Genomic DNA, 24,254 nt, shown 5'->3' with positions numbered 1-24,254 from the left:
ACCAGGAGGTTTTAAATTGTAGTTTCTAACCTTTTTTCACTTTTTTTTTTTTTTTTGTCACTATAGCTTCTACCATTAAAAAGCCAAACCCACCCCATTTACAGTGTTACAAGGAGATGACCTTTGAAAAAGCACTGTCTTGGATGCTTTAGATTTCCTGTAACCAGTGGAAAAAAGGGTTGGCAGTTTTTGAACCAGGATGCTTTGAAGCTTCAAACCAAAACAATTTAATTCTTGAAAATTTACGGTTCAGATTTGAAATCTTGTAAAGGTCAACATATAACTGGCTAAATAGCTTCCTTCTGTAGTTTGGCATGCCTACCTTGCAACAATTTATCTTCCATGTTTTACCTACTTGTCACTTAAAGTAATCAGCTATAATATTTTATACCAATAGTCAACAAATGTTAATGAATTTGTTGAAGTAGAAATAAAGCTTTAGATTTTGGAGCATGGGATAACTAGTTCTCAGTTTCGGTTTATGGTCTAAGATCTTGCTACTTATGTTCTTTTAATTTTTTCTATCCCTCCAACCTCTTTAAAAACAGCCTATATAGGCTTTGTCAGCATGTTGCTTATGTTCTAATTTAAAACTAAGCAGTGCCTTGAATTTCTAGTGGTGTAAACAAAGCATTCACCACCACCAACTATTCAAAATCCTTTCCGCATTTCCAAAATGGAGCTATAGATACCACTGTGCTAGCTATGATTGTAGTGGTTACAGCTACAGGAAACGTTTTCCTTGTCAGCTGTACAGGATTGTTCCGTCCTTCTTTCAGTTACAGACGGACAGTAAAATGTGACACCTAACCCAGTTCTGAGCCTTTTCAAAATTAAAGCTATGAGAATGTCTCACATCCCAGATTTCTGTGCCCAAGAGTAGGACATGGCAACACACACACAAAAAAAATCCAAATGCTGGGTTTTGATTCAAAATAACATTGAGGTTGAGAATGTCTGAAATGCATTATTTTCTGATTAAATTAGGTGACTAATTCCAATGTTCATATTAATAGGACCATTTCCAGTGCTTATCCTCAAAGATTAAAAGCATTTTGAAGCAGGCAAGATTTGGATTGATGTAGTACCTAATACGAGTGAATTTCATGGTCCTCCACTAAGACTAGTGCAGCCTCTTCCCTGAACACTTACTGTTTGTGAAATACAAGAACTTGCAAGTTTAGAAGGAAAGAATCTCCAACAAACTGCAATTTGGATTCCCGCTGTGTTTTTCGGAGACATGACCTAAGGGAATTGATGTAATGTCCCAGCAAAGGAAGAATAGACTCATGTCTCTTTCTGCCTTTCCTTACACCCTGACTTCCAAGTCAGCTGTTTTGTACAGGGTTTAAATTAGGGTAGAACTTGGCTCAGAACTTTCATTCACTCATGTTTAAACCTTCTGCTTCAGAAGTTATTCTTGGAGAAGAAACATGACTATCTGTCAAATACATTTGCAGTCTAACTCCACCGAAGACAATGAAGTTATATCAGGAATTAACTTGGCATATAAACTGAGATAATCAACCACATGATTAATCAATTTCTTTGGGACTTGTGTGGTTGGGTCCCTTACTCAGCTTTAAAAATGTCAGTCCATATCTTTTGGAATGGTTTGGGTTTTGTTGGGTTGGTTTTTTTTGGGGGGGTGGTTTGGGGGGAGGGATTTGTGTTTGTTGTATTTGTGTTGGTTTTTTTTTTTTTTTTATGGTGTTTTGTGTCTTACTTTAGATCTTTGTTTGGATTTAGTAACATATAAATGTTCTGGCTAAATTTACAATCTGCCTGAATACATATCTTAATGAATTTGTTATTGTTCCAGCTAATACAAGCTGAGCTTTTGGGGGAAGAATGGAAGCAGGGTTTTATTTGAAAAACATCCCCCTTCCCTGAAAGCTACAGAGTTCAAAGTTATTCTAAGAAAAATAACAGTTCTCCACAGTGAAATAACTGTATGATGACTCTTTTATGCCATGAGAATTTTCAGCTATAAAAATGGTCTGAAAATAGTCCCATTATTTAACTTACCAACAAGTCCATTGCTGGTGCCATGAAGATGTGTTATCAGTAAACCATACTTGGAAGAAGACATCAGAGTGGTTAAAACCAGAGGTTATAATGATCAAAAGGCACTTTCACAAATTAAGTATTTAATTTTTTTTTTTTCATTTATGTCTTTGTTAGAGTTTATCCTCCATTCACCCTCTCAGAGGCTCCTCATATATTGGGATTTCAGTCCCCTTGGAGCATGTGGCAAGCTCCAGTCTGCAGGATGGCAATGCCACGGGATTCTGGCATGTGATGCTCTGCCTCCTTAAGCAGCTCTGTGTCCAGCTTTGGGAAGTAATGGTTTATTTTAAAGGGACTGCCACAGAATTTAATTTGCTCCTGAAAGTGCAGGTCATTTGGGGATGTTTGGGGGTGGAGTGAAGTATGAACTTATAATTCAGAGTCCTTTTCTGATCCTGGTATGTCATGGGTGTAAGCATGTAGTCATTACTTCTGGCTCTACGTCCGTGGGCCTGGATTTGACTCAGTTTTGACAGTATCTCAGAAATTCAGTGATGTGGGGATACGAGCGGTGAGTGAGACATCAACAGGAGGATTTCTCTGCCTTCACTCTCTCTTGGTTTGTTCACTGTGGTCACTTCTGATGTCGAGACCTAATGTGTTTGTAGTAAACTAGAAGGTAAATTTAATGGAGGAAAATGAGATCAGCTGGGGGGAAGGGAAAGAAAGAACTGTACCGAGTCTAAAAATGGTCTGTTTTACACTGCCTTGCTGTTTCAAACTCTGCACATTTTATGCATATTCTAATCACTGTCTTAAACAGAGAACTGTTCAGAGAAATTACGGTGTATGCTTGTATGGTTTTTCTGTAAAGCACATTGAGGTCCTCCACTGACTAATGACATAAATATAAAAGTATATGTAATGTTTAATATATATTAAATATAAAAAGTATATATAAATATTAATATATAGTGTATAATAGTATATATATAACAGCGCATGTATATATATACACTGTGTAATAGTAAATATGGACTAGGATTGAACAGCTACGTGATTAAATGTGTTGCACTTGCCTTTCAGGAGGTTATGCTGCTTAGTGTAATGTAAATCTTTTTTCTTCAGTGGTAATAATTAGAGCTTCAGTTCTGTGAACTCAAATCTGAATATCAAAAATGGTTCAAATGTCTTTTTATTCTGGCAGGGTATAAATTAGGACTGAATACCTGTCTCAGATCTCTATATTAATCCCCACAGAACAGCATCACGGACTAAATCAACATCCCATGTTCAAGTACTTTGAAAACTAACATACTTTCAAATGTAAAAATTCAGTACTGTATGCTGGATTTATCTTTACAGTAAATAGTATTTTACATGCTCAATATGCACATAGCAGGACTCCAAAGACTGCTTCAGATGCTAGTTCCATATGTTCAATTAGATGTCAGTAACCGACCTTTTGACAAGCTGTTTGGAAGGGCTGCGCTACTGTGGAAGAGACAGAGACCACAGTCCTACTCACCTGTATTTTTTAGCAGTCTTTATCAGGATATTCATCCTTTAGCCTGACCAAGTGTCAGTGTAATTAGTGTCATTTTTAAAATCACTGTCACTTTTCAATTTCTACTACAAAGTTTTGGGGCGTACTTCTTTTGCTAGTGGCAATTTCAGTTTACCTCTGACATAACTGCATTTTACTGCTGTGGGAAGTACCTGATTTTAGGAACTTTTGAGTCAAAAGGTTCTGGAGAAAAGTAACTTGTTTCAAGGAGATCATCTGAAACTCTGGCAGTCTGCAGCATGGTGTATTTACTAAGTTAATCTCAACTATCTTAATAGCAAACTGGAAGGAAACACTCCATCAGATTATTTTACAAGCACTTTTTAATTGCAAGGCACCAAGTAAACAATAACTTGTGTTTTTATCAGACCATGTTCACTTCTGCTGCAGCTGAAAATTAACATAAACATCATTGACTTCAGTCCAATGAAACTAATGCTTCAGGTGCCCATGAAACGGAAAGGTGAGCCATCCACTTCCCAATTTGTACAAGGGTAATTGCTCTGCCTATGTTCACTCTTATTTCCAGGGTGACTGTTTACACAGTGCTCTGTTCCCTGCATGTTTCTACTCTCTTGCTCACCAGCCAGACCATGTGCAGGCATAGGGGTGCCACCCGCCTGCGTGTGCCTAGGCACAGGGTCTTGTGGGTGCTCCAGCTCTTCTGCCACACCTAGCTATGCCTGGTCCTACTTTCACAGGCATACAGCTTTCACACAAATTGACTCCGAAGTTAGGGAATTGTCAATGTCTCCGTTTACTGACAAAGATGTCTGGCCCCCAGGTTAGAGACAAAATTTGTCACTACTCAGAGACTGGGGAGAAAGCAATCTTGGCACAGGCATGTCAGTGGAATAAGGGCCACATCCCTTAGTACTGAATATAAAAAATACAGGGTCATTTGTCAAAATTTTTTATTAGAACCACATCCTAATGTTAATAGCAGGAAGCATTTCTTAGAATCATAGAATTGTTTAGGTTGGAAAAGACCTTTAAGATCAAGTCCAACCGCTAACCCAGCACTGCCAAGTCCACCACTAAGCCATGTCCCTGAGCATCACATCTACAAGTCTTTTAAATACCTCCAGGGATGGTGACTCAACCACTTCCCTGGGCAGCCTGTTCCAGTGCCTGACAACCCTTTTGGTGAAGAAATTTTTCCTAATATCCAATCTAAACCTCCCCTGGTGCAACTTGAGGCTATTTCCTCATGTCCTATTGATGTTGGGAGAAGAGACCTTGTCTTGCTTCTGGTATGGTAATTTCACAGTAAAAGAACCTCTGTGTATTTTAATATGGAATATTTAACTGTGCATTTCATAAAATACACAGTATAGTAGTCATTCATCCCATTGCCACGGAACACGAGGATTTTGTAGTAATGTTCTACCCATTGCCTTCAGTGCTGGAGGCATTTTTTTACAACAGTTGCTGCATATGAAATATAAGCAGGAGGTTTATTTTATATTATGCTATCCTATTCCATAATATATTTTTCTGATATCAAGTGGTTTATTTCACGTCTCCTCATATAAAAGATAAATGATCAGACTGGGGTGTCTAATGGTTTTGATCATTTTAGGAAAGCAGTGTGTAATGTCCATACTTCTACCGTTTCTACTCTCTTGACTTCATAGTATAACTTGTTATGTTGCCCCTTTGTGAAGACTAAACTTTCTGGTGTGATATTGCTAACACATATGGTTTTTCAAAATATTGTTAATGGTAACACCTCCAGAGGATTGTGTGTCTGAGACAGGGTATATTTATGATTGGGCTGTAGAGCAAGCCTTATGAATGAAATCACACAAATAATTGTTGCTTTTCTAGGTGACTGACGCAGGTAAGTTTTGAATCTGCATGCTGTTTTGAAAGATACTGGGCAAAGTAAAGTAGAATAGGATTCTCAGTATAAACCTTTGACATAACACCCACCTGCCCAACTGAAGGTGAAAAAGAAAAAAAAATTGATTTATTTCAGTAAAAATTGAAAAAAGAAAAAAAATATTTTCAGAAGAAAGGAAGGGTAGAAAGCCTTTTTGTTTAAAAATCTAGTATTTCATTAAGATAATGGGAAGATGACATTTTCAGGGGCCTTTAACTTTTTTGTATTTTTTTCTCCTTACATTTCTCCCAGTATTGACTTTAGAAAACATTCCACTCTCATCTTTTTGTCAAATTAGTTTGTCATCTTTAAAAAGGAAAGAGAAAGAAAGGAAATAAAAGAGGGAATTCTATAATACTTTAGCTGGCAGGATGATCTGGATATTGTCAAAACATTTTTGAATGAATGATTTTTTGTTGGAAAATGCACTTTGAGCAGAAAGGCCATTTTTTGGAAGGAAGCTAGTTTTTCAGATTGCTCTTTCAAAGGAAATACTTGAACACCTCACCATTGGTTTTCAAAGAACCTGTAATAGAAAATGCAGATTTAAACCAAACAAACCAACCTAATGCCACTAGCCTCCTTTTTATTCACTGCAATGTTGTTTTGTATTGCACTGGAGAAATGTGTGGGACTAAATTATTGGGGTTTTTTTTTAACCAGATGTCACCATTACAGGAAGAGGGCAAAGATGAACTTTCTTGGTTACAGCATCCACCAGCTACTCAGCTTCAGCTGATCTGAACGTGCCAAAAGTGTTCAGTGCTGATTTCACTCTGCTGGTGCTGAGTCTGGCTCAAGGCGCAGGCAACACGAGTCATTTGAGTGGCACTCCTGAAAGGAAGACCTGGCTAGCCATCTTGGAGATGCCTTAAGCTGCTTCTGGGACAGTGTGGAGCTGCTGCCTCATCCCCTGCTGGTGCAAAGAAGGAAGCCACAGCCAGTGCAGGAGTGGGGATTTTTGTTGCCGTTCTGGTTTTGCTTTTTCGTGGGTTTGTTTTGGTTTGTTTTTTTGTTGTTTGGTTGTTGTTTTTTTGTTTTGCATTGGCCGTTGCTTTTTTGTTGTTGGTGGTTTTGCTTTTTTAAGGCTCTTCTTCAGCCCTTTCTCAGATCCCTGTTCTCTCTCCCTTCCCATGCTCAGAAGGCAGGAGATGAGTAGGAGGAACTGGAAGAAAGGGGAGAGACGTGAAGCTGCCTTGTTAAAGAAGGTCTGCATGTCCTGGGAGAGCTGTGAAGCCCTTTCCCAGGGAGTAGGGGAGGGAGCACGGTCTCATGCCCAAAGAAGATGAAGAATTTTTTCCAACAAGGTGAAAAGCCAGTTCTGTGTGAACCTTCGGTCAGGATAGGGACTGGTCCACAAGGCCCAGCTGCTCTGAGAGAGCATCCTGACTGCCAGCAGCAACCTGGCCATAAATCCTTACCCCCGCCTAAGGGGAAGGCTGCTTGTGCTGGGGTTAGAGCTTGATAGTTTTGGGGGCTTGCTGGTGTTTCACCATCTACTGAGTGCTCTTCTTGCCAGAAGCAAAAGACATTTTGTTACATGTGGTACGTCCTGGTCTGACAAACCCCTTCTGGAAAGGCACAACATACACTTTGGCTGCTAGGCTGAAGACTTAGTGTCACTCTAAATGCCTAAAAATAGGGTTTTATTAGGCCCTGTTGAGTCAGCCTGAATGAGAGGGCAGTTAGCATACTGTGAGCAAGGCCACTGGCACCAATGCTGGATCACCACCTGTATTTGTAACCTTCACAATGGCAAAAAGTACCTTTGTGCAAGTGCCTTGCTGCGCTACTGTTTCACCAAGTCTGTACAGATCAGCACAAATGGTAACTTGAAAGGGCATAAAGTGTGCCATCTTCTCTCGTTTGCCTCAGAAAATGTAGTTACATTTATGTAAAGGGATGCAGAGCATCGTATTTCATTTTGGTAGACAGCACTGGCTGTTTCTGTGTGGTCACAGTCTGGACAGACTATCTATCACTCTCGTCTCCTCAGCCTGACTGTAATAATTTTTCATGTCTAATTTTAAGTCCATGTATACTTTATCAGATGAGACTACAGCTTGCATCAAGTGAAAAACAAGCTGTTCCTTGGCTTTTCTGTGATACATTTAATTTCTTTTAACTGCACGGCCTAGCTCTCTGGGTTTGGCTCTCTGGAAATGCCAGATAACCTGGAAAAACTTTACATTGCAATTACAATCCAGCTGGAGTAGATATATGTGAAAATGTTGAAAGATCCTATGTCCTGTGCAACTTCCAGCTTTCTGTGACAAAGGAGCTTAAGTGAACATTAGGCATTCCGTATCAGCCCTATTTATGAAAAATTTCTTCACCGAAAGCGTTGTCAAGTGCTGGAACAGGCTGCCCAGGGAAGTGGTTGAGTCACCATCCCTGGAGGTATTTAAAAGATGTGACACTCAGGGACATGGTTTAGTGGTAGACGTGGCAGTGCTGGGTTAGCGGTTGGACTCAATGATCTTAAAGGTCTTTTCCAGCTTAAACTATTCTGTGATTCTGTGATTGATGAGCCAAAAATCAGTCAATAGATGCATGTCTGTAAGGTGCCTGTGTCACAGAGAAATAAAGAATTAGGGCCCCAAAATGCATTGAAAACTGACTCATGAATTTTTCATGATCCTCTTTTTTACAAACCTGATGGCAAAAGCATTGATAAATGCTACATCTTTCTAATACAGTGCACAATTCAATATTTATGGGAACCCATTGTTTTCAAATTGCGCTATTAGTTGATTTTGCATTGCAGATCCTTGACTACCTGGAATTTTAAAGGCGGAAGATAAGGAACTATTTTCTTTCTGATGGGCTTATTGCCAAGTACCTGAACCAGACACCTGGAGAAGTTCCCAGAAGAATGAATGGAGAAAGGTATGTGAGAACAGTTATATCGGACAGCGAGATAAACCACAATGGTTTTTGGGTTTGCGTGACTAGTTACTAGCAACATAGTGTACAATCTCCCAACTGCCTCTAGCATCTCTCAGAAAGTGGTGGCAAATATCCTGATGGCTGTTCTCATGGTTTATCTATGTTTTTTTTTCTCTCTCCTTTTACCCTCACTCCTTTTCTCTGTGTTGTTAAGACATCTGCTCCTGTTACCTGCTTGACACCTGCAATCATGAACTTTTGTTTGTACCAAATTTATTTATTTTTTTTTACAGCAAACATCTTTGCCACAACACATGGAGAATTAAGAGGCACAGCGGCATGAGCAGAGAAGCTCTTTACGATAACGGTACCATTTCCACACTGGGATTTGACATACTAAAGAACAAGAAAAGTGAATGATAGAAAGGGTGTGATCAATAATTGAAGTAAAATATAAACACTGTGGATGGACCAGATGCTTCTTCCCTCAGTACAAAGAAGTATGTAGCAAAGTGGAGAAATGATTAGCTGAAGAAGAAAGGAAGAAAGCTCAGTCTACATAAACGTTTTCTAACATACTGTAGAGATGCTCGTTTCTAGAGGTAAAAACCCAACCCCAAGGGAGATGAACTGGTAGCCACCCAATGGTATCTAACAGCACCATCTGCAGCATCACCTCTTTTCTTTTGCGGAGGAGGCTGGAAGAGCAGGTGTGGGTGGAGAACAACTCTTCATAAATCACTAGTGACCAAAGCCTGTTTAAATCCAAAGCCTAACTGCTGATCTGCCTGATCTCACATCACTGCTCATCCCATACAACTGTTGTCAGTAGGAAAATTAATTCATCCCAGAATGTGGAAGTAATGACTTCCTATCAGAGCTGTGACATGTTATGATGGGCAAAGATAAAGACGGGTAAGTGATCCAGCCAGTGTACTGCAGTGTGGTGTGCTTAGTTCCCAGTACTAGGGACAGCATTAAATGAATTTAAAGTAATTCATTGTTTTAATAAACAACTATCATCTCCTATCTCTGGCTGCAACTACAGTTTTATGAGCACTCATTTAGTGTCTATAATAATGTAGGGGTTATTATTAGCCTTCTGCTTGGAATCTGAACACACAATCCTGGGAAAGTTCAGAGTAAACTTTAAAATTATGTATGTGTGTGGCAGGAGGAAAGCATGATCTAAATTTAAATGGTAAATTTCTGCTTCCATTTTCAATGCTTAAGGGCATTCAGCTAATAACATGTATGACTTTAAAAAAAAAGAAAGACACAGTAGTAGATAATGGATGTTGTAAAACCTCTGACTTATCTCAAGTTTGAAACTTGAAGGATTAACATAACTTAGTTTATGATGTTCATCATAGCTGCCAGGAGACCTGGCCCTGTTTCCCCAGGGTGCAATAGCTACAGGAAGTGTTCTGGTCTCAGCTAGCTAATTAGCTAGGCTTAGTTTAAACTCTGTATTAAGAGGAATTTCTGCTACATTTAATTCATGCTGAATAATGAGTTATACCCCAAAAATCTGAGGTGCTAGCAGTATGACATTCTCTTGTTCATAGAAATCACAGATAGGAAAGATAACAAGTCATATATTCAGGACCCCTCCAGTCATTATCTCATTCAGTGGTTTATCCAGTTTGAAGTGACCTTAGTGATGGGATTTTCTTCATTCCTTTTACATGAGGCTACAAACACCAAGTTCCTGTTTGTTCTAGGGGGACTTTAAAGATCCCACGGCAGTTTTGCAAGCGGATTGTGTCATCTTTCCCTGCTAGGACCCTGTCCTCCATCCTGAGGGGCAGTAGGTACATGCCACCACAGTGGATAAATGTCAGGGACTTAGAGATCCTTCAGGACTAAGGAAGTTTGCAATTATGATGATACTAACTTCTATTATTTTCTCAGGCCAGCATGATAAACTTCTCATTGCTGAGTTTTTCTTTCAATGCTTTTTTCTTAAGAACACTTCCTTAGTTTCACCCCATGATCTTTTTAGAGTGAGCAGAGAGAATATAAACAATTCCACTTTCTCTGCCAGCATTTGAATAAAACAATATACGTTTATTTTTCCTGTTACTGCCCTGCAGAGTGTTGTATAGTGACTGCAGCAATCTGTGTTTGCTTAGCCATTCACAATGACATCATATGAGCCATGAGGAAACACAGCCCTGGGAATCTGCAATTCGACAAGTAAGAAAACCTCCAGTTGCTCATAACAAAGGCTGATGCAGTGGCTAGGGAGTCAGTCCGAGCTTGCTTCACCGTGCTTTTTTTTTGGCTTTGCCCAGAATAGCAGGCAGTTACATTTCCAAAGCTGTCAGCGTGCCTGACAGGGCAGAGAGGTAGCCAGTGTGATGCCCAGTAGTACTGGAATGGTGTTTGTCTCTAAGGATGCCCTTCCCCAGCATTCTCCCATCTGTCTCTCCCCACCGTGTCTTGCTGTCACTCCTCAGTCTGTAGCTCTCCAGGCCCACCCAGCCAGCCGTGCTATCTCATGTGTTTGTGGGGATGAGGTCTACATGGCATCAGTGAAATTATTCTAATTCAAAAGATGCTGTCTCCCTAAGACTGAGGGTTTTTTTGTTAACCCTGAGCATTCCACTGATTCTGAGAAAAGCATGGTGCTTCCGACAGCCAAAGTGGACAAACTGAGAGCAGAAGATGGTCCTGTGGGAAAAGTGAGGAATGCTTAATTTGGCTTTGCTGCTAGAGAAAACACACCCTACGCCTGGTGATTTCACTTACACTAGGGCATTTCTAGAAATTTCTTTTGTGACTTATCTTCCTCTTTCAGTCCCTGAGCAGCTTTTGAAAAATTTGGTCTTCAATTTCTCTTCACATTCCTCAGTTTCATCTGGAACCTGTTGTAATGGTATAGCTGACAGGATAAATGGATTATCACTGCAGATAGGCTGATGCTGACAAAGCAGAAGTGTTTCAGATATATTAACAGTACTTGCTACCTGGATGCTGAAACAATGCTTTCACAGATGTACCTTTAAGGAAAGTATTCATTTTATTTTATTGTTTGTTAGAAGCTGCATTTTCAACGAGCTGTTTACAGACAGCAAGAATAGTTTATAATCATCATTTCCTTACTGCCTTTTCAAAAGGAGGCAAAATTAGCCGGCATTTTTAACTTTTGCACCCTGACACAGCCTCCCCAGGAGACAAAGGTGAGTCTTGTGGTCCCACAGATGACTGCTGCAGGGTGGGATGAACTCTTCAGCTCCAGCTGAGTTCAGCCAAAAATGAGAGCTTTGCTCACCTTTCTTACAGGAACAAGGGATACTATTAAAGTAGTCTGATCCCCTCTTTATTGTTTTGCTTTCATATAGAAGATACGGACTTGAAGCTCCATTTACAGGTATTGTCTTGCCCTGTGGGCTTGCTGTTTAGATAGCAGAGCACCTGGAAAGGCTGTGGCATCTCCTGCTCATCCACCCGGGGCAGATGTGATGGAGCCCCAGAGGGTAATAAAAGCCACAGTGATCCTGCCCCTGCCTCCAGCAGCCTTGCTTTGTCATGCTCCTGCTCCAGGCAGGCTTAGCTACCCTACCGGCTATACACCTTGTCCTGGAGGATGAGCCATCCAGGCAAGGATTCCTGCTCTCCCCACTGTTATGGAGGTCAGAGCTGGAGGAGGAACTTTGTTATTCCTCCCCATTCTCTGAATTCCCTCCCATTCTTTAGGGTTTCGCCCCAAAAAAAAGCATGAGAAGTTGCAAGAAGAGATGAATAATTTGCTACTCTAAAGGCATGAGCACGGTTTGGTTAGAAAAGGGGAAAATGTTATACTCTCACTTTAGTTAGATAAAGTAAAACATTTAAAGGTATGTCACTCATTGATATAGGAGATAAGAAGGACAGGACAGTGTGTTTGGGAAAGCAAAGAAGCAGCAAGCTCACTGCAACGTGTTGTCAGATAAGCCACTGTGACAGAAAACATTGGCTGGAAAAAAGAAAAACATTCCTGGAAATAAAGCTGACAATGAAAGGGCAGAAAACTCACATGCCACTGAAATTATTCCTAGAGGAACATTCATCAGCAGGCTATTTTTGATCAGGCTGTTAAAATTGTTCAACAGCTGGGAAGTGCCCTGCCATTGCTCAACACAGCAATATTTCTGGGATGACTTTTGTACTGAATTCTCCTTTCCTCAAACAGACCCTGAGGCACAACCCACTGAAGTCATCAATAGCTTTGCCTTTCTCTCTGTAGGTTGAAGCTCATGCCTCTGGGAAGTTGTTTAGGTGCGATGAGATAAGCAATGTACTCAAATTGATAAGCAGCCCCACCCCTATAAGAAAGAAGTTAAGACTGAAATCCCTGTGTCTGCAATAGCTGGAAACAGGGCAGCTGAGGCTAAATTCCTGCATCGTAGAGCGGTCTCCTAAAGAGAGCTTCCCATCTCTCCAATGTCTTCTGTGTAAGGGTTCTTGCAAACTTTTCACTAGGCTTTCAAGTGTTTCCTTTGCTATTCATGGCTCTGAAAAGCTTGCCTGCACCTGGAAAATCATCTTGCATGTAAATTAAAACACAACTGCTATGTCTCAACAGCTCTTATGTGGATAGGGTTACTCCAGGTCTTTCTCTTACAAAACTTGGTTAAACTAAATCAACTTCAAAAATTGCTGGGTAAAGGATTGTTAAGCAAAATTCTGATGATTTGGTCAAGGAAATCCTCCAAAACCTTCTGGCTACTTTTTCTCTCTATTCTGTAATTGCTCACCTACTTGCTTGGGCCTTCCACAACTGCCTAGATGGTGCCAGTGGGGAGCACTGCTGCTGCTCACCAGTTACTGCCTGGGGGGGGGTGTTAGGCTGCAGAGTGTGTTGGCAGGGCTAGTGCCCTGGAAGTGTATACTTTACAGGTGTCCAATTTTGGTCCAAGGCATCACTCCAAGTGCTGACCTGCCTCTTCATGCCATCCTCACTAAGCCAAAGACCTATTCTATTTATTCCAGCAGATCTTTTTTCAAGCTACACTAATTACTGAAGAAAACATATAGTGAAACAAAGGAGGAAAACATACCACAAATGTCCATAAACACACCGCTAATGAAACATGGACAATTACTGCTGGCAAGGATTAGACTCAGCTGTTGCTTCATTACGGCCATGCTCCACCAGACCTGAGCTAGCTTCCCGCTAGCCATGATGGGAGTGCCTAACGGATGGCAGATGGACGCGCTGCAAACCACCACACGTGGCTAATGAATCCAAAGAGGTATTGCAGGGTTCTGTGCCAAAGGGGTCATGGTAAAAATGCTGGTTTAGTACAGTCATAGGCCTGGGGGGATGGACAAGGTAGGTAAATTTATGTAAGGGGAGTAGAGGAAAATGAGTATCATTGTGACTACCACTACCATTGCCCTTGTTGGTAGAGATTTGAATAGAACTTCTTTGATTAAAATGTTGCCATTTTAGGCTATTGCCTCTCCAATACTCACTTCCCATTTTCTGAAAGAAAACCTGGAATACTTCAATTTTAGGTAAAATTTCATGGCAAGGTTCCCCACCCTTCTGCTTGATCTCTCCATCTTTCTTCTCCTGCCCTTTTAGGAAGGATTTTTTTTTTTTTTCAAGAAAAAAAAATGTGATAACTTTTCTGCTAACTATGGTTTGAACTAGTTCTTAGTAATAACGTTCCCACATCCTGTCTTTCCCCTTACTCTTTCAGATAACATCGGCCACATTTCCCACCAGTCTTTAGATTGCAGTATCTGTGTGAGTCTGGATTCTCAGTTATAGGCAAGTGAGTTGTGATCTACTTACACAGAGGACAAATTATGATTTAAGCCAAATTAAAGTCACTTTAATTTCATTTGAAAAGATTATGTAGTAGATAAACTTTCTCATGCTTCTCTCCAATAGGACTTGAATTGCAGCAAGTATGCATTTTTTCCTCTTCTGATCAGGAAAATACCAAGTATATAAAAAGAGGGTTAATGAGTAACTAGTCACTCCATAAGGTTGGTGCATGACTGCACAGCTGATGGCCCATGGGTCTTTTCCACCTAGTCCTGGCAAAATTATTTTTCCGCATCTCTATAAGATCATAAAGCACATTTGTCTCAAAAAGCCCAATCTGAGCAAATTTGTATATCAGTTGGTCTACGGTTGTCAAAATTTTGGATAACCCCAATTTAAAAGAATGGGAAATTTTTCAAAGGCATTTGAAAGATTTCCCAGTCACTTCAGTGAGGTTAGATTTTTTCAAAGGCCCAGATCCAACATCAGCCTCTGTTGAATGTTCTTATTTACCATAAGCATAAGTATATTTAAACTTTTAAGATGCAAATAGAGACCTAATCAGATTTTCCAGAAGCACCAAGTTTCCTGGCACTTGCTTGCAGCTCTAAGTTCATACTTACATTAAAAATTCTGGACCTCAGTCCCTGTTCGTAACTTGCAATTTCTGTCATTTTCATTATTTCCAAGACTTTTGTTATAGATTACATTAGCAATATATCTAATTATTCCTATAGTTTCTATTTTAAAATAATTTGAAGTTTTGTGCATTAATAAGGAACTGGATGAACAACACTGATATACGGGACAGCAAAGTAGCAGCGAAAAAACACAGAGGTGAAAAAAAAATCAGGAGCAAGTACAAAAGTGTTGGATTTTTTGGTTTCCTTAGAGGTAGTCATGTTAACAATGTTTTTCTGCAAGTAAAGAAGCATATTTTTCAGCTGCTAATTCTACCAGCAGTACTGAAATAGAGAAAGACAACTAAGAGTGGCTTTTCAGAGACTTAGCTGAGAAATAATTAGGAAGCTTCAAATGATTTTGGATTAGGTTCTTAAGCCTAAACAAATCCGTGCCCAAGCTCTTGTACCCATCTTACTTAACAGACATGAGATGTATAGTTGCCCACTTGCACAATCAGCTGAGCACAAGAAAAGTTGGAGGCTCAGGCTAAGATCTAAGATGTGTTAGGGATTTATTTGTAACAGCTGGCTTTAGCCTCAGGAGACTAATTTCTCAGGTTTTGTAGTTGATTAGGATCCTGCATTGGAGTACAACCTGGTGGAGCCCATCTCTGTCCCTTGGGTAAAGAGTTGCAGGGAGCTAATGCCTACATTTAAGAATATCCTCCCTGCTTTTCCCCATCATATACATTCAGCTTTCAATAACGTTAAGGATATTTGGGTTCTATTCTATCAATGCTTTTATACACTAGGTTTTATAAGGTTAGTACAGAGGCCTCCAGACCAGAGCGTTGACAGTGGAGGATCCCCATTTCTCTGGATACCTTTCCTTACTTTTGCCAGCTGGATGACAGGCTACTGCCAGCAAATCAAGACAAAAATGTCTATGCATTTTTAAATATAATATAAATTATATATATAATTTTTATATATATATATGTATGTATAATTAGATGCAGTCCAGGAATTCTAGCATGCTTTGCACAGTATCTCTGCTTTGCACTCAATCTTAACAGCCTGCTGAGCAGACCCGCTGCAGTTTAATTAGAGTGTCTGGGTCCGCCTCCTGTTCCTCCCTAATAGCATTAGTCAGAAGTGAACTGTCTGGTTCCTGCCGCTCCCAGGCTAGTGTGAGCTGCTGATGTGGAGCTAGCCACATTAGTTAATTGCACCCCTGACTTTTAAAGGTCAGGTCTTACAGAATCTAATAACATCCTGAAGATTTCCCAAACAAGGTAGAAAGAAGAGCCTGGATTCCTCCCACAAGATGCTGCCTGTTGAGCTGTGGGACAAGCCACCGCATCCCTCAGTGGAGCAGCTGGCTGGCCCAGCCAGCAATGCCACCGCCAGACGGTGAAGGGCAGTTGCCTGTGAGTTTTGAGCAGATGGCATGATGCAGGGTTGCACTAGCTTCTGGTGTGTGCACTTGAGGAGAGGGGACAGAGAAAAGGAAAAGTAACTGAAAGGAAGCTGTAAAAATAAGTCACTACTCAGCTGCTTTGCCCTTATGTAAGGGACTGCATCATGTCCTAGAAATTCTTCATCCCTGGCCTATTCTAATAGGAAAGTTGAATTGTTGCTCAAGCAGTATCAGTTAAGGTAGAAAATCTCAGAAACCTGAAAACTGGCTTCAGAAGAATAAGATGTTTCAGTAAAGGATGCACGTCCTCAGCTTCGCACGTGATCTAACTGTCCCAGTGAGGAAGGGAGTGAGTCTGCTGAGGGGACACCTAACTAGGATCTAGAGTTCGTATGGATTATTCATCAAAGATAATAATCTTTGTATTTGAAAAGCAAATTCTCTTCTGTTTTAACTTCCTTCGTAGGAGTGAGCCCAGCAATCTCCATTGCAAGCACCACTTTTTTGGCAGGGGAGGGGAGGCAGCTGAGGATGATTGCTGTCTTTTTCCCCTCCCTGAGTTCCCTGGCAGGAAGGAAGGGGATCCTCAGCTGGGGCACTCCTTTCCCTATATAGATCCTTTTCCTCCTCATGCATACACCTGAATGTAAAGGCTGTAAGTCTTAAAAATCTCCAGTCCCCACACTGTTCCTAATTCCCCCTGCTTTGAGCCAGGTGGTCTTCACTGCCATGGCCACAGAAAGGGGGAAGTGCTGAGAGATACCGAAGGGGACCTCTTGCTCTGATGCTTCCAGAGGAAGAGGAGTCAATCTATTTAATTACAGCTGGGACTTCCACTTCTCCTCCTCTTGGCAGACAGCTTTGTTTAATATCTTCCATTAGCCAATCCACAACTGAGTTTATACAAGATGAGTAGATATTTTTTTTTGTCTTTCTGTGGCTGATAGTTTTCTAATGTTGTTTATAAAGTAAAAAGTTGGAATAGTTGCTTTTATTTTTTTGTGCTTTTCCTCATCATTTTTCACCCCTTCTTATTATACTTTTAAGGGTTTTTCCTTATCATTTTCCACCCCTTCTTATTGTGCTTTTAAGGGCTTTTTCCTTTGAATTTTAGGCTGGTTTTTTTGCATGTGCTTATTTTCAACTGACTTCCATGTAGATGATGTTCAACTGAACATGCAGTTTGGGTAAGGAGTTGTTTACAGACTGATATTAAAACACTCTGCTTGTTTGTACAAAACAATAATTGAATAAACACTAGTTATTAGTTTACTTGCATATTTGCTTTGCATTCTTTTACTTGGTTTCCACAAACAACGTAGAGGTGTTTGTTGTATAACAGACTTTAGAAAATTCTAAAAAAAATAACAAAAATTCTTGGTGTGTCCTCTTTATGAAAATATGTTTTTGCAAGAATAAGACTTAAGGAGTAGCTCTAGGTTTTCACAGTATTGCTGTCTTCCTGATTATTCATATACTTTATTTTTTTGGGGTTACATATTCACCCACTGAGCCCCTGTCTTTTTTCTGTTGCTTATTCTCCCATTTCCTCTACTACACCCATTTAGCCTAGAGCATGCCATAAAATTAATAAAAGAAAGCCTAGCATAGGTGTATTGATGTTTCAGGTACTGAGACAGCTTTTTTACCTAAGATACTTGGTACATTCTTTCTACATCGATACAAGCTCTCATTCACAAAACCCAAGTGCCTGCTGCTGTTCTTTACAATCATGCATGTTACAACTTTTGATTTGTTTGTAATTCAGTGCAGCTTCCATATCCCTTTTGTCATTACTCTTCTCCCAAGTTTTCACCTAGTGCCTGTACTATCTTCCTTCACCTATTACCTTGACTGTATGAGCTGCATTTTGGATTCCTAAATCCTGTGCATGTATCTAACAACCTTAAAAATATTTTGCTGGTCCTGCCAATTTATCTCTGATAAACAATTGATGTTTCCTGTTTTCCAGTTAATGCTTCATAATTATGCGCTTGCATGTAGCTTATATCCATGTGATGTTTTCAGCTATCTAAGCAATTTAATATAAATATTTGGTATTAGCTCTTACACAATTCTGTTTTCACCCACAGTTCTGCAAGATGACTTACTTGCTAGAAGAACATATTTTACCGCTTTATGATAAACACAAGGCACACGGATACGGCATAACTTGCTGACAGCTACCCCACAGTGCTGACGTAAAAAGAAATCTCTGGTTCTGGATTCCATCAGGTAACGAGACTATGTGACATTTTCCTGTGTAGGCTGAAATTTTTCTGTAAAGATTTTATTGCCCGTATTTTTTTTCATGAAATATAAAGTATATTACATTCACTAAGTATAATTCTGAGGAAAAACAGCTCTCAGATTTACTTTTAATACCATCTTGATTTCATCCAAATTAACCTGTTTATTGTTTCTGTTACTTGAAGCTTTCTCTGTATTCTGAAATGGCTCAGCACTTCTTTTAACATTTGCAATAGTTCAGTTAAATTACCTTTTCCATTACTTTTTCATGTGCTTCTTTCTTGTTGTTTTTGAATGAAACCAGGAGAAAAATATTGAACTTTCCTCACAGAAGGTTCTCTTATGATCCTGATATTACTTGTGCAACCAGAGATAAGTTGTTTCTGCACGTGCAGCCTCAGTCCTGAGTTCTGCTGGCACCCATGTGCAGCGCTAAATAACATACAGTGAGTAGGCTCATGAGCAGCAGCTGCACCATGTAGACACAGTAATGTGACAAGCTTTCGTAGCATGGCAAAATTCCAAAGCAAGCACCGATTAGATTAAATATTCCTTCAACCTGCCATCAGATTACCCTCTTTTAGCATTAAGCATTCACTTAAAGCAACAAACAATGCAAGGTATATGAAAGCAAGGGTATGACAAAAATTCAGAGGGCAGGTGGGGATAAAACAGTAGGTTCATAATTCTGTGCCTGCAATGATCTGTCTAGAAGTTGCAAGTATCTTCTTCTGTATTTTTACCTTAACTTAAAATTTACTTACATCTTTCTGATACGCATTTAGTTTTATAATTATTTTTAGCAAAATTGGAGTCACAAGCACTGTTCATATTTGTGCATATGGATAGCATAGAATAGGGAGCACATACAATTAATTGGTCACTAAGTCCCAAACTGACTTTTGGCTCTTACAGCAGTGTCCTTTTGCTACTCATAGCTTAAAGATGCCAGAGAAAATACACATTTAACATAATTGCAGTCCAGGTGGCTGGACTACACGGGAAAGCTGAAGATCTTGGTACAGCTTTACACAACAGAGCTGAAAGAGCTCAGACAACAAGAGTTCCCATGCCGAGAAGCTGGGTTCCCTGGTTCATTCCTCATGGCCAACAGTCCTAATCTAATGAGCATCTAAATAAACATGTAGGATCTGAAAAATTAGTGTAGAAAAATACCAGATATTCAGAGGTAACTGGAGTGGTTTTCTTCCAAACTCTCTCTCAGTTATGAGTCCCAAAGGTGTAGTGACACAATGTGAGAGCACTCTGGGTGCTGCTGCATGCTTCAGCTCTCTGCAAACAGGTGACCAGGAGGGAGTGAGTGTTCTGGCTGCTTCCTTCCTGGGTTGTGAAAGCCCTAAGGTCAGAGGTCTCACTGGCTCTAAGTAGAGGGAAAGCAGTCAGTGAATAGTGACCTGCATGAACTACAATGAGCAGCAGGGCAAACCCTCTGTGCAGCTGACAACAGTGTGATGGAAGAGAAAAGATAAGTTTGAGCTACATTGAGGTTCAGTGAAACCAATGGAACCATACTGATTTTTAGCAGCTGAAGATTGGTCCAGTAGCACTGGCTTGACTTGAATGTAAAAAGAAAGTGTCATCAAAAATTAACATCTCTTACTGTTAGTATTTTTTAACCAAACAAGAATTTGGGGTGGCGTGGGAGGTGTAGGTATAAGAACTGGTGAGGTTCAGGGTGGCTGTTGTCTCAGCTCGGAAGTAGTCAGTTACTGCTCTATGCAAGTGTGCTGCCATAAGATGCCCACTTTTGTTTCTAGATGAAGTATATTCAAAGACCTTTCCAGATTAGGATGCATATACTATCCAATCTTTTTAGGAGTCAGGTTAGGAGTAAATCTTATTTTGATCTGTAAATCTTGCATGATCTTGTAAATCCTGGCACGCTTGATTACTGCTTTCCAGTGCTAAACGTTCCCGACTACCCACCAGCATAGATCTTAGGGTTATTTTGTTATGCTGTGGACTTGAATCCTTCTGGTTAGTCATGGATTAGACATTCCTGATAGTATGCACCCAGAATTTATATCCATAATAAAACAGACCTCAGGCCTGGCAGTGCTCTTCCAAAGGTCTAAATCATAACTCTTTCACAAAGCCCTCCGACACCATACCACCTTTAATTGGAGATATTTACTCAAGACCATAAACTGTTTCAATATTTTGACAATAAAAATGATGTGATTATCTTCTCTGGATGGGCAATGCACAGGTTAAACAGCTGCTGTTTGGAGTATTATTTCTTCTTATTTTGCTCTAAACGATATGTACCAGCTATTAATCTTTCCAGGGTGATGCTCACACGTTGTAACGTTAAAGAAACAGGAAGAAGCAACTAGATGTCACCTTTCCCTTCATAATTACATATTCTCTCTTACTTCTTATCTATACTTAATTTTTATCCCACGCTGTGTAGATTCTGGTATGAACTTTAATTATTTGTAGTGCCGCCCTCTGAATTTTTTAGAGCTCAATTTTTGATTAAGGTACAGCTGAAGCAGTCTAGAGTTCAGTAATTAGGAATTATGATGAGAATGGGTTATTGTGCAATATAATTCTGTTATGGACATTTTTATGTTAGACTTTAGACCTGTCTAATGTACCCATTGAACAACACTCTGGAACTGAAGTACTAAGGCACAGGCAACATATTCTCTTCAAATCTCAGAAGGTTGGAAGAGGGTAAACTCTCTGCCCATCTTGCTGCTTGTTGCTTTTCCTGCTATGGGCTCTAGCTCTCATTAAACTACATACTCTTGTTAGAAACTGAAGCTTGAAAATTTGTGGCACTGCAGGAAATTGACCACAAAGAGAAGCTGCCTTGTTGCTTCTAGTGGGAGTGGAGGACTTGCAGCTCCTACAGTAGAGAACTGTATTTTCTTGAGCAGCAGAGCTTGCGTGTTTGCTGGAAAGTTGCTCCTGTTTCTATTGCACCCTCTGGATGTGACTAGGGATTACATGCAACTAATTCTTTGTCTGGGAGTCTCTGTTTCTGAAGATTGGTTCTGGGATCTGAATAGGGCAAGGAAAGAGCAGATCCTGTGGGAAGACAACCCAGTGAAGGCTGTAGTCAAGTGTGAGGCTGCTCAGGAAAATCAATGCAACTGATGAAGTTTGACATTTTAATTGTGTTGTTTGCAGAAGTAAATTAGGTTATGAAGAACAATGATCAGTGGCTGTAATTAAAAGTTTGAAATGTGCCATGTATCCTGAGACTTGTACTTAGAGTGAGCGTACCCTGCAAGCAATAGGTTTGAAGTGGCTGTTAGCAAAAAAGGGGCCAAGAAAACAAGCGAGATTGTCAAAGCCAAATGAAAATGTTTTTCCTCCTCTAGATTGTCCCCTGAAGAGCTATTGTGTTAGAATTTGGTTTCCAAAGTTACAATTAATTCATGAACTAGAAGGATTTTAATGTTGCTTTAAGTGCAGTTGTCAACGTACCTGTAACGCTGGAGTCCCTAGTGGTGCTTCTGTAATGGCATCTCTATGCTGTATTTGACTTGCACCACAGCAACAAACTGTTCAAGTGGAAATTATATGAATGCAAAGGACCTTCTACGTGTCCTTGAGCTCTTTCTAGCTCTGCTAGGGCTAAGACCCCTGTATTTGTTTTGCTAAAAATCTCTATGATGATGTAGCACTCTACCTGAAAGATGTTTGGTATTTTCCTTCTAAGTTCATTCTCCTCTGCCAGGAAAGAATATGTAACACCCAAGTAACCCTGAGCCCAGATAAACAGCCAAATGTTATTATAGTGCAAAACCTCCCTGTGGTTTTATTGCCCCTTTGAAACACAATTGCTATAGAAGTGTCTGTGGGAAACTGTACTAAAACTGTCCCTTTGAATGTATTAATTAGAATCTGTCAAGCATATTTTGACTGGAAACAGTTCATGACACAATGAACATATTTTTGGGCCTTAAAAGGCTACTAAGACAGGAAAAACAACAAAACTTAGTTAATACATGTTACATGTTTTTGTTATTAAAGTTAGATAACGTAATTCTCAGCAGGGACTACTCTTGATCTACTGACTACAAGGTCTACCTTGTATTATGAAATTCTACAAAACAGCAAAGCTTTTTATTCTTGGTTGCAGGCTTGGGTTGTTTTGGGCTTGAGTATTTACTATCTAAAGGCTTGCATTCATGAACCACACATGAACATGGCCTTATGTTGAGCGCTTAAATATCTGATATTTATGGTCCCACACCATTGTAGAATGAATGAGTCACATATTTACTTGTAAGATTAGACACCAGGGATCTGTTGCACAGGAAAAAACTATGCCTGTAGGTTCTGAAGCACTTGTGGGTTATAAAGCCCTAGAATAATGATGCTGTTCCTCCTGAGAATGTCTTTGCTACTTAAATACAGCCTCCAATGATATCTACAGGAATATCTGAGAAAGGCAAAGAGAACCAAGGGCAGGGATTGTGAGGCAAGTAAATTGACTAGTTGTCACAGTTCAACATCCCAGGATGTTAGTCATCCTTGAGCTGGACTCATTTTTCCCACAGAGAACTTCAAATGTTACTCGTTTGTGTCAGAGAAAATCTAAACATGTAAGAAGGCAAGAAAAGAGAAGGCCATAGAGATGCACTGTTTCCACCCTACTCTGGGGCAATTGCAAAGATGCAATTAATTTCTGGCAGAGAAATTTCTGCCTTGGAAAATGCTTTGATGAAGAGAACCAATGCTCTTCACTCAGTTCTTTGGTGGCCAGTGCCATTTACTTTCTGGGCTGCGCTTCCTGCTTGCCTGCCTGCATAAGGAGCAGTAAAGACACGTAGGGCTCAACAGCTCCTCCACAGGAGAATTTCTATGGGACTTGACACCTAAATTCACATCCACAGGGCGTCAAACGGCTTGGGAGTAACTATGGCTCAATAATAATGCTCAACTGATCCTATGAGGGAGAGCATGTAATGCAAGACCATTGGCAATTTTCCTTTTTTCCTGCTTCCTGCAGATGAATATGTGCTGCCTCCTACTAATACCTTTGATTTACATCTCCAAGGATTTTCCTCCTTACAAAAATGCAAATGGCAAGTGAGTCAGAGCCCACTTAGGAGAATACCTACTTTAGTGTTATAGATTCATAATCCTACTGTATGATCCCAAACCATTTCTGTGGGTACTGCTATGGGAAAGCTCATATACCACCAGATGTGTCAACTGAACAAAGTTATAACATCAGCTTGGGACAGTCTCTGAGAGGCTAAAACCCACATTTTATCCAAGATTAAATTGCTTCCACAGAAAAAAATACTAATTTTGCTTTTTAAGCAATCAGCGGATAGCAACTCTGTTGTGTTGTTTTGTCAAGAACATTTGTTATCTCTGACTGGGAGAGAAAGGGCATTTACACTTGGAAAAAGCTTACCATGTCACAGAATTAGTGCAGAAGAGGGAGAAGGTAAAAGTTAAGTTTATTTAATAAAGAATTTACAAACAGTAGATGAGAAAATTAGATGTCATTGCCCTCTGCTTTGGGGAAATTTTTTCTTGTGTTTGTTTGTTTGTTTTACCAAAAAAAAAAAAAAAAAAAGAAAAAAGAAAAAGAAAGGCCAAATATAACAAAATTGCCTCTGTCTAACAGGAAATACAGGAACTGCTAAATCTTACTTCTGCACATACAGCTTCCCCCTCCTCACTGCTCAGTTACAATCCTGCTTTGTGCAAAACTAATGATTTAAGTGACTGGAAATGCCCTGATGAAAATAACATACATGCTCTTACACTGGTGAGATCAAACAGAAAACTGTTGCAAGAGATCAATATCAATGTTTGCGACACTACATAAACCACAGTACAGAAAGACAATT

At 39.9% G+C, this 24,254-nt stretch overlaps 1 protein-coding gene and 1 long non-coding RNA gene across 4 annotated transcripts in view; one reads left to right on the top strand and one right to left on the bottom strand.

The window, feature by feature from the left end:
- The window catches only part of RERG (RAS like estrogen regulated growth inhibitor), a 143,655-nt gene that overhangs the window by 55,003 nt on the left and 64,398 nt on the right, over positions 1-24,254 (bottom strand). The gene's annotated exons all lie outside the window — the stretch shown is intronic.
- The window catches only part of LOC308065246, a 57,028-nt gene continuing 33,670 nt past the window's right edge, over positions 897-24,254 (top strand). The window contains exon 1 of the long non-coding RNA XR_013928716.1: positions 897-24,254. This exon is cut by the window's right edge and continues 16,386 nt beyond it. This is a non-coding gene — a long non-coding RNA (uncharacterized lncRNA).

Source organism: Falco punctatus, assembly GCF_963210335.1.
Source record: "Falco punctatus genome assembly, chromosome: 6".
Lineage (NCBI taxonomy): Eukaryota > Metazoa > Chordata > Aves > Falconiformes > Falconidae > Falco > Falco punctatus.
This window is presented reverse-complemented; position numbering and strand designations above follow the sequence as displayed.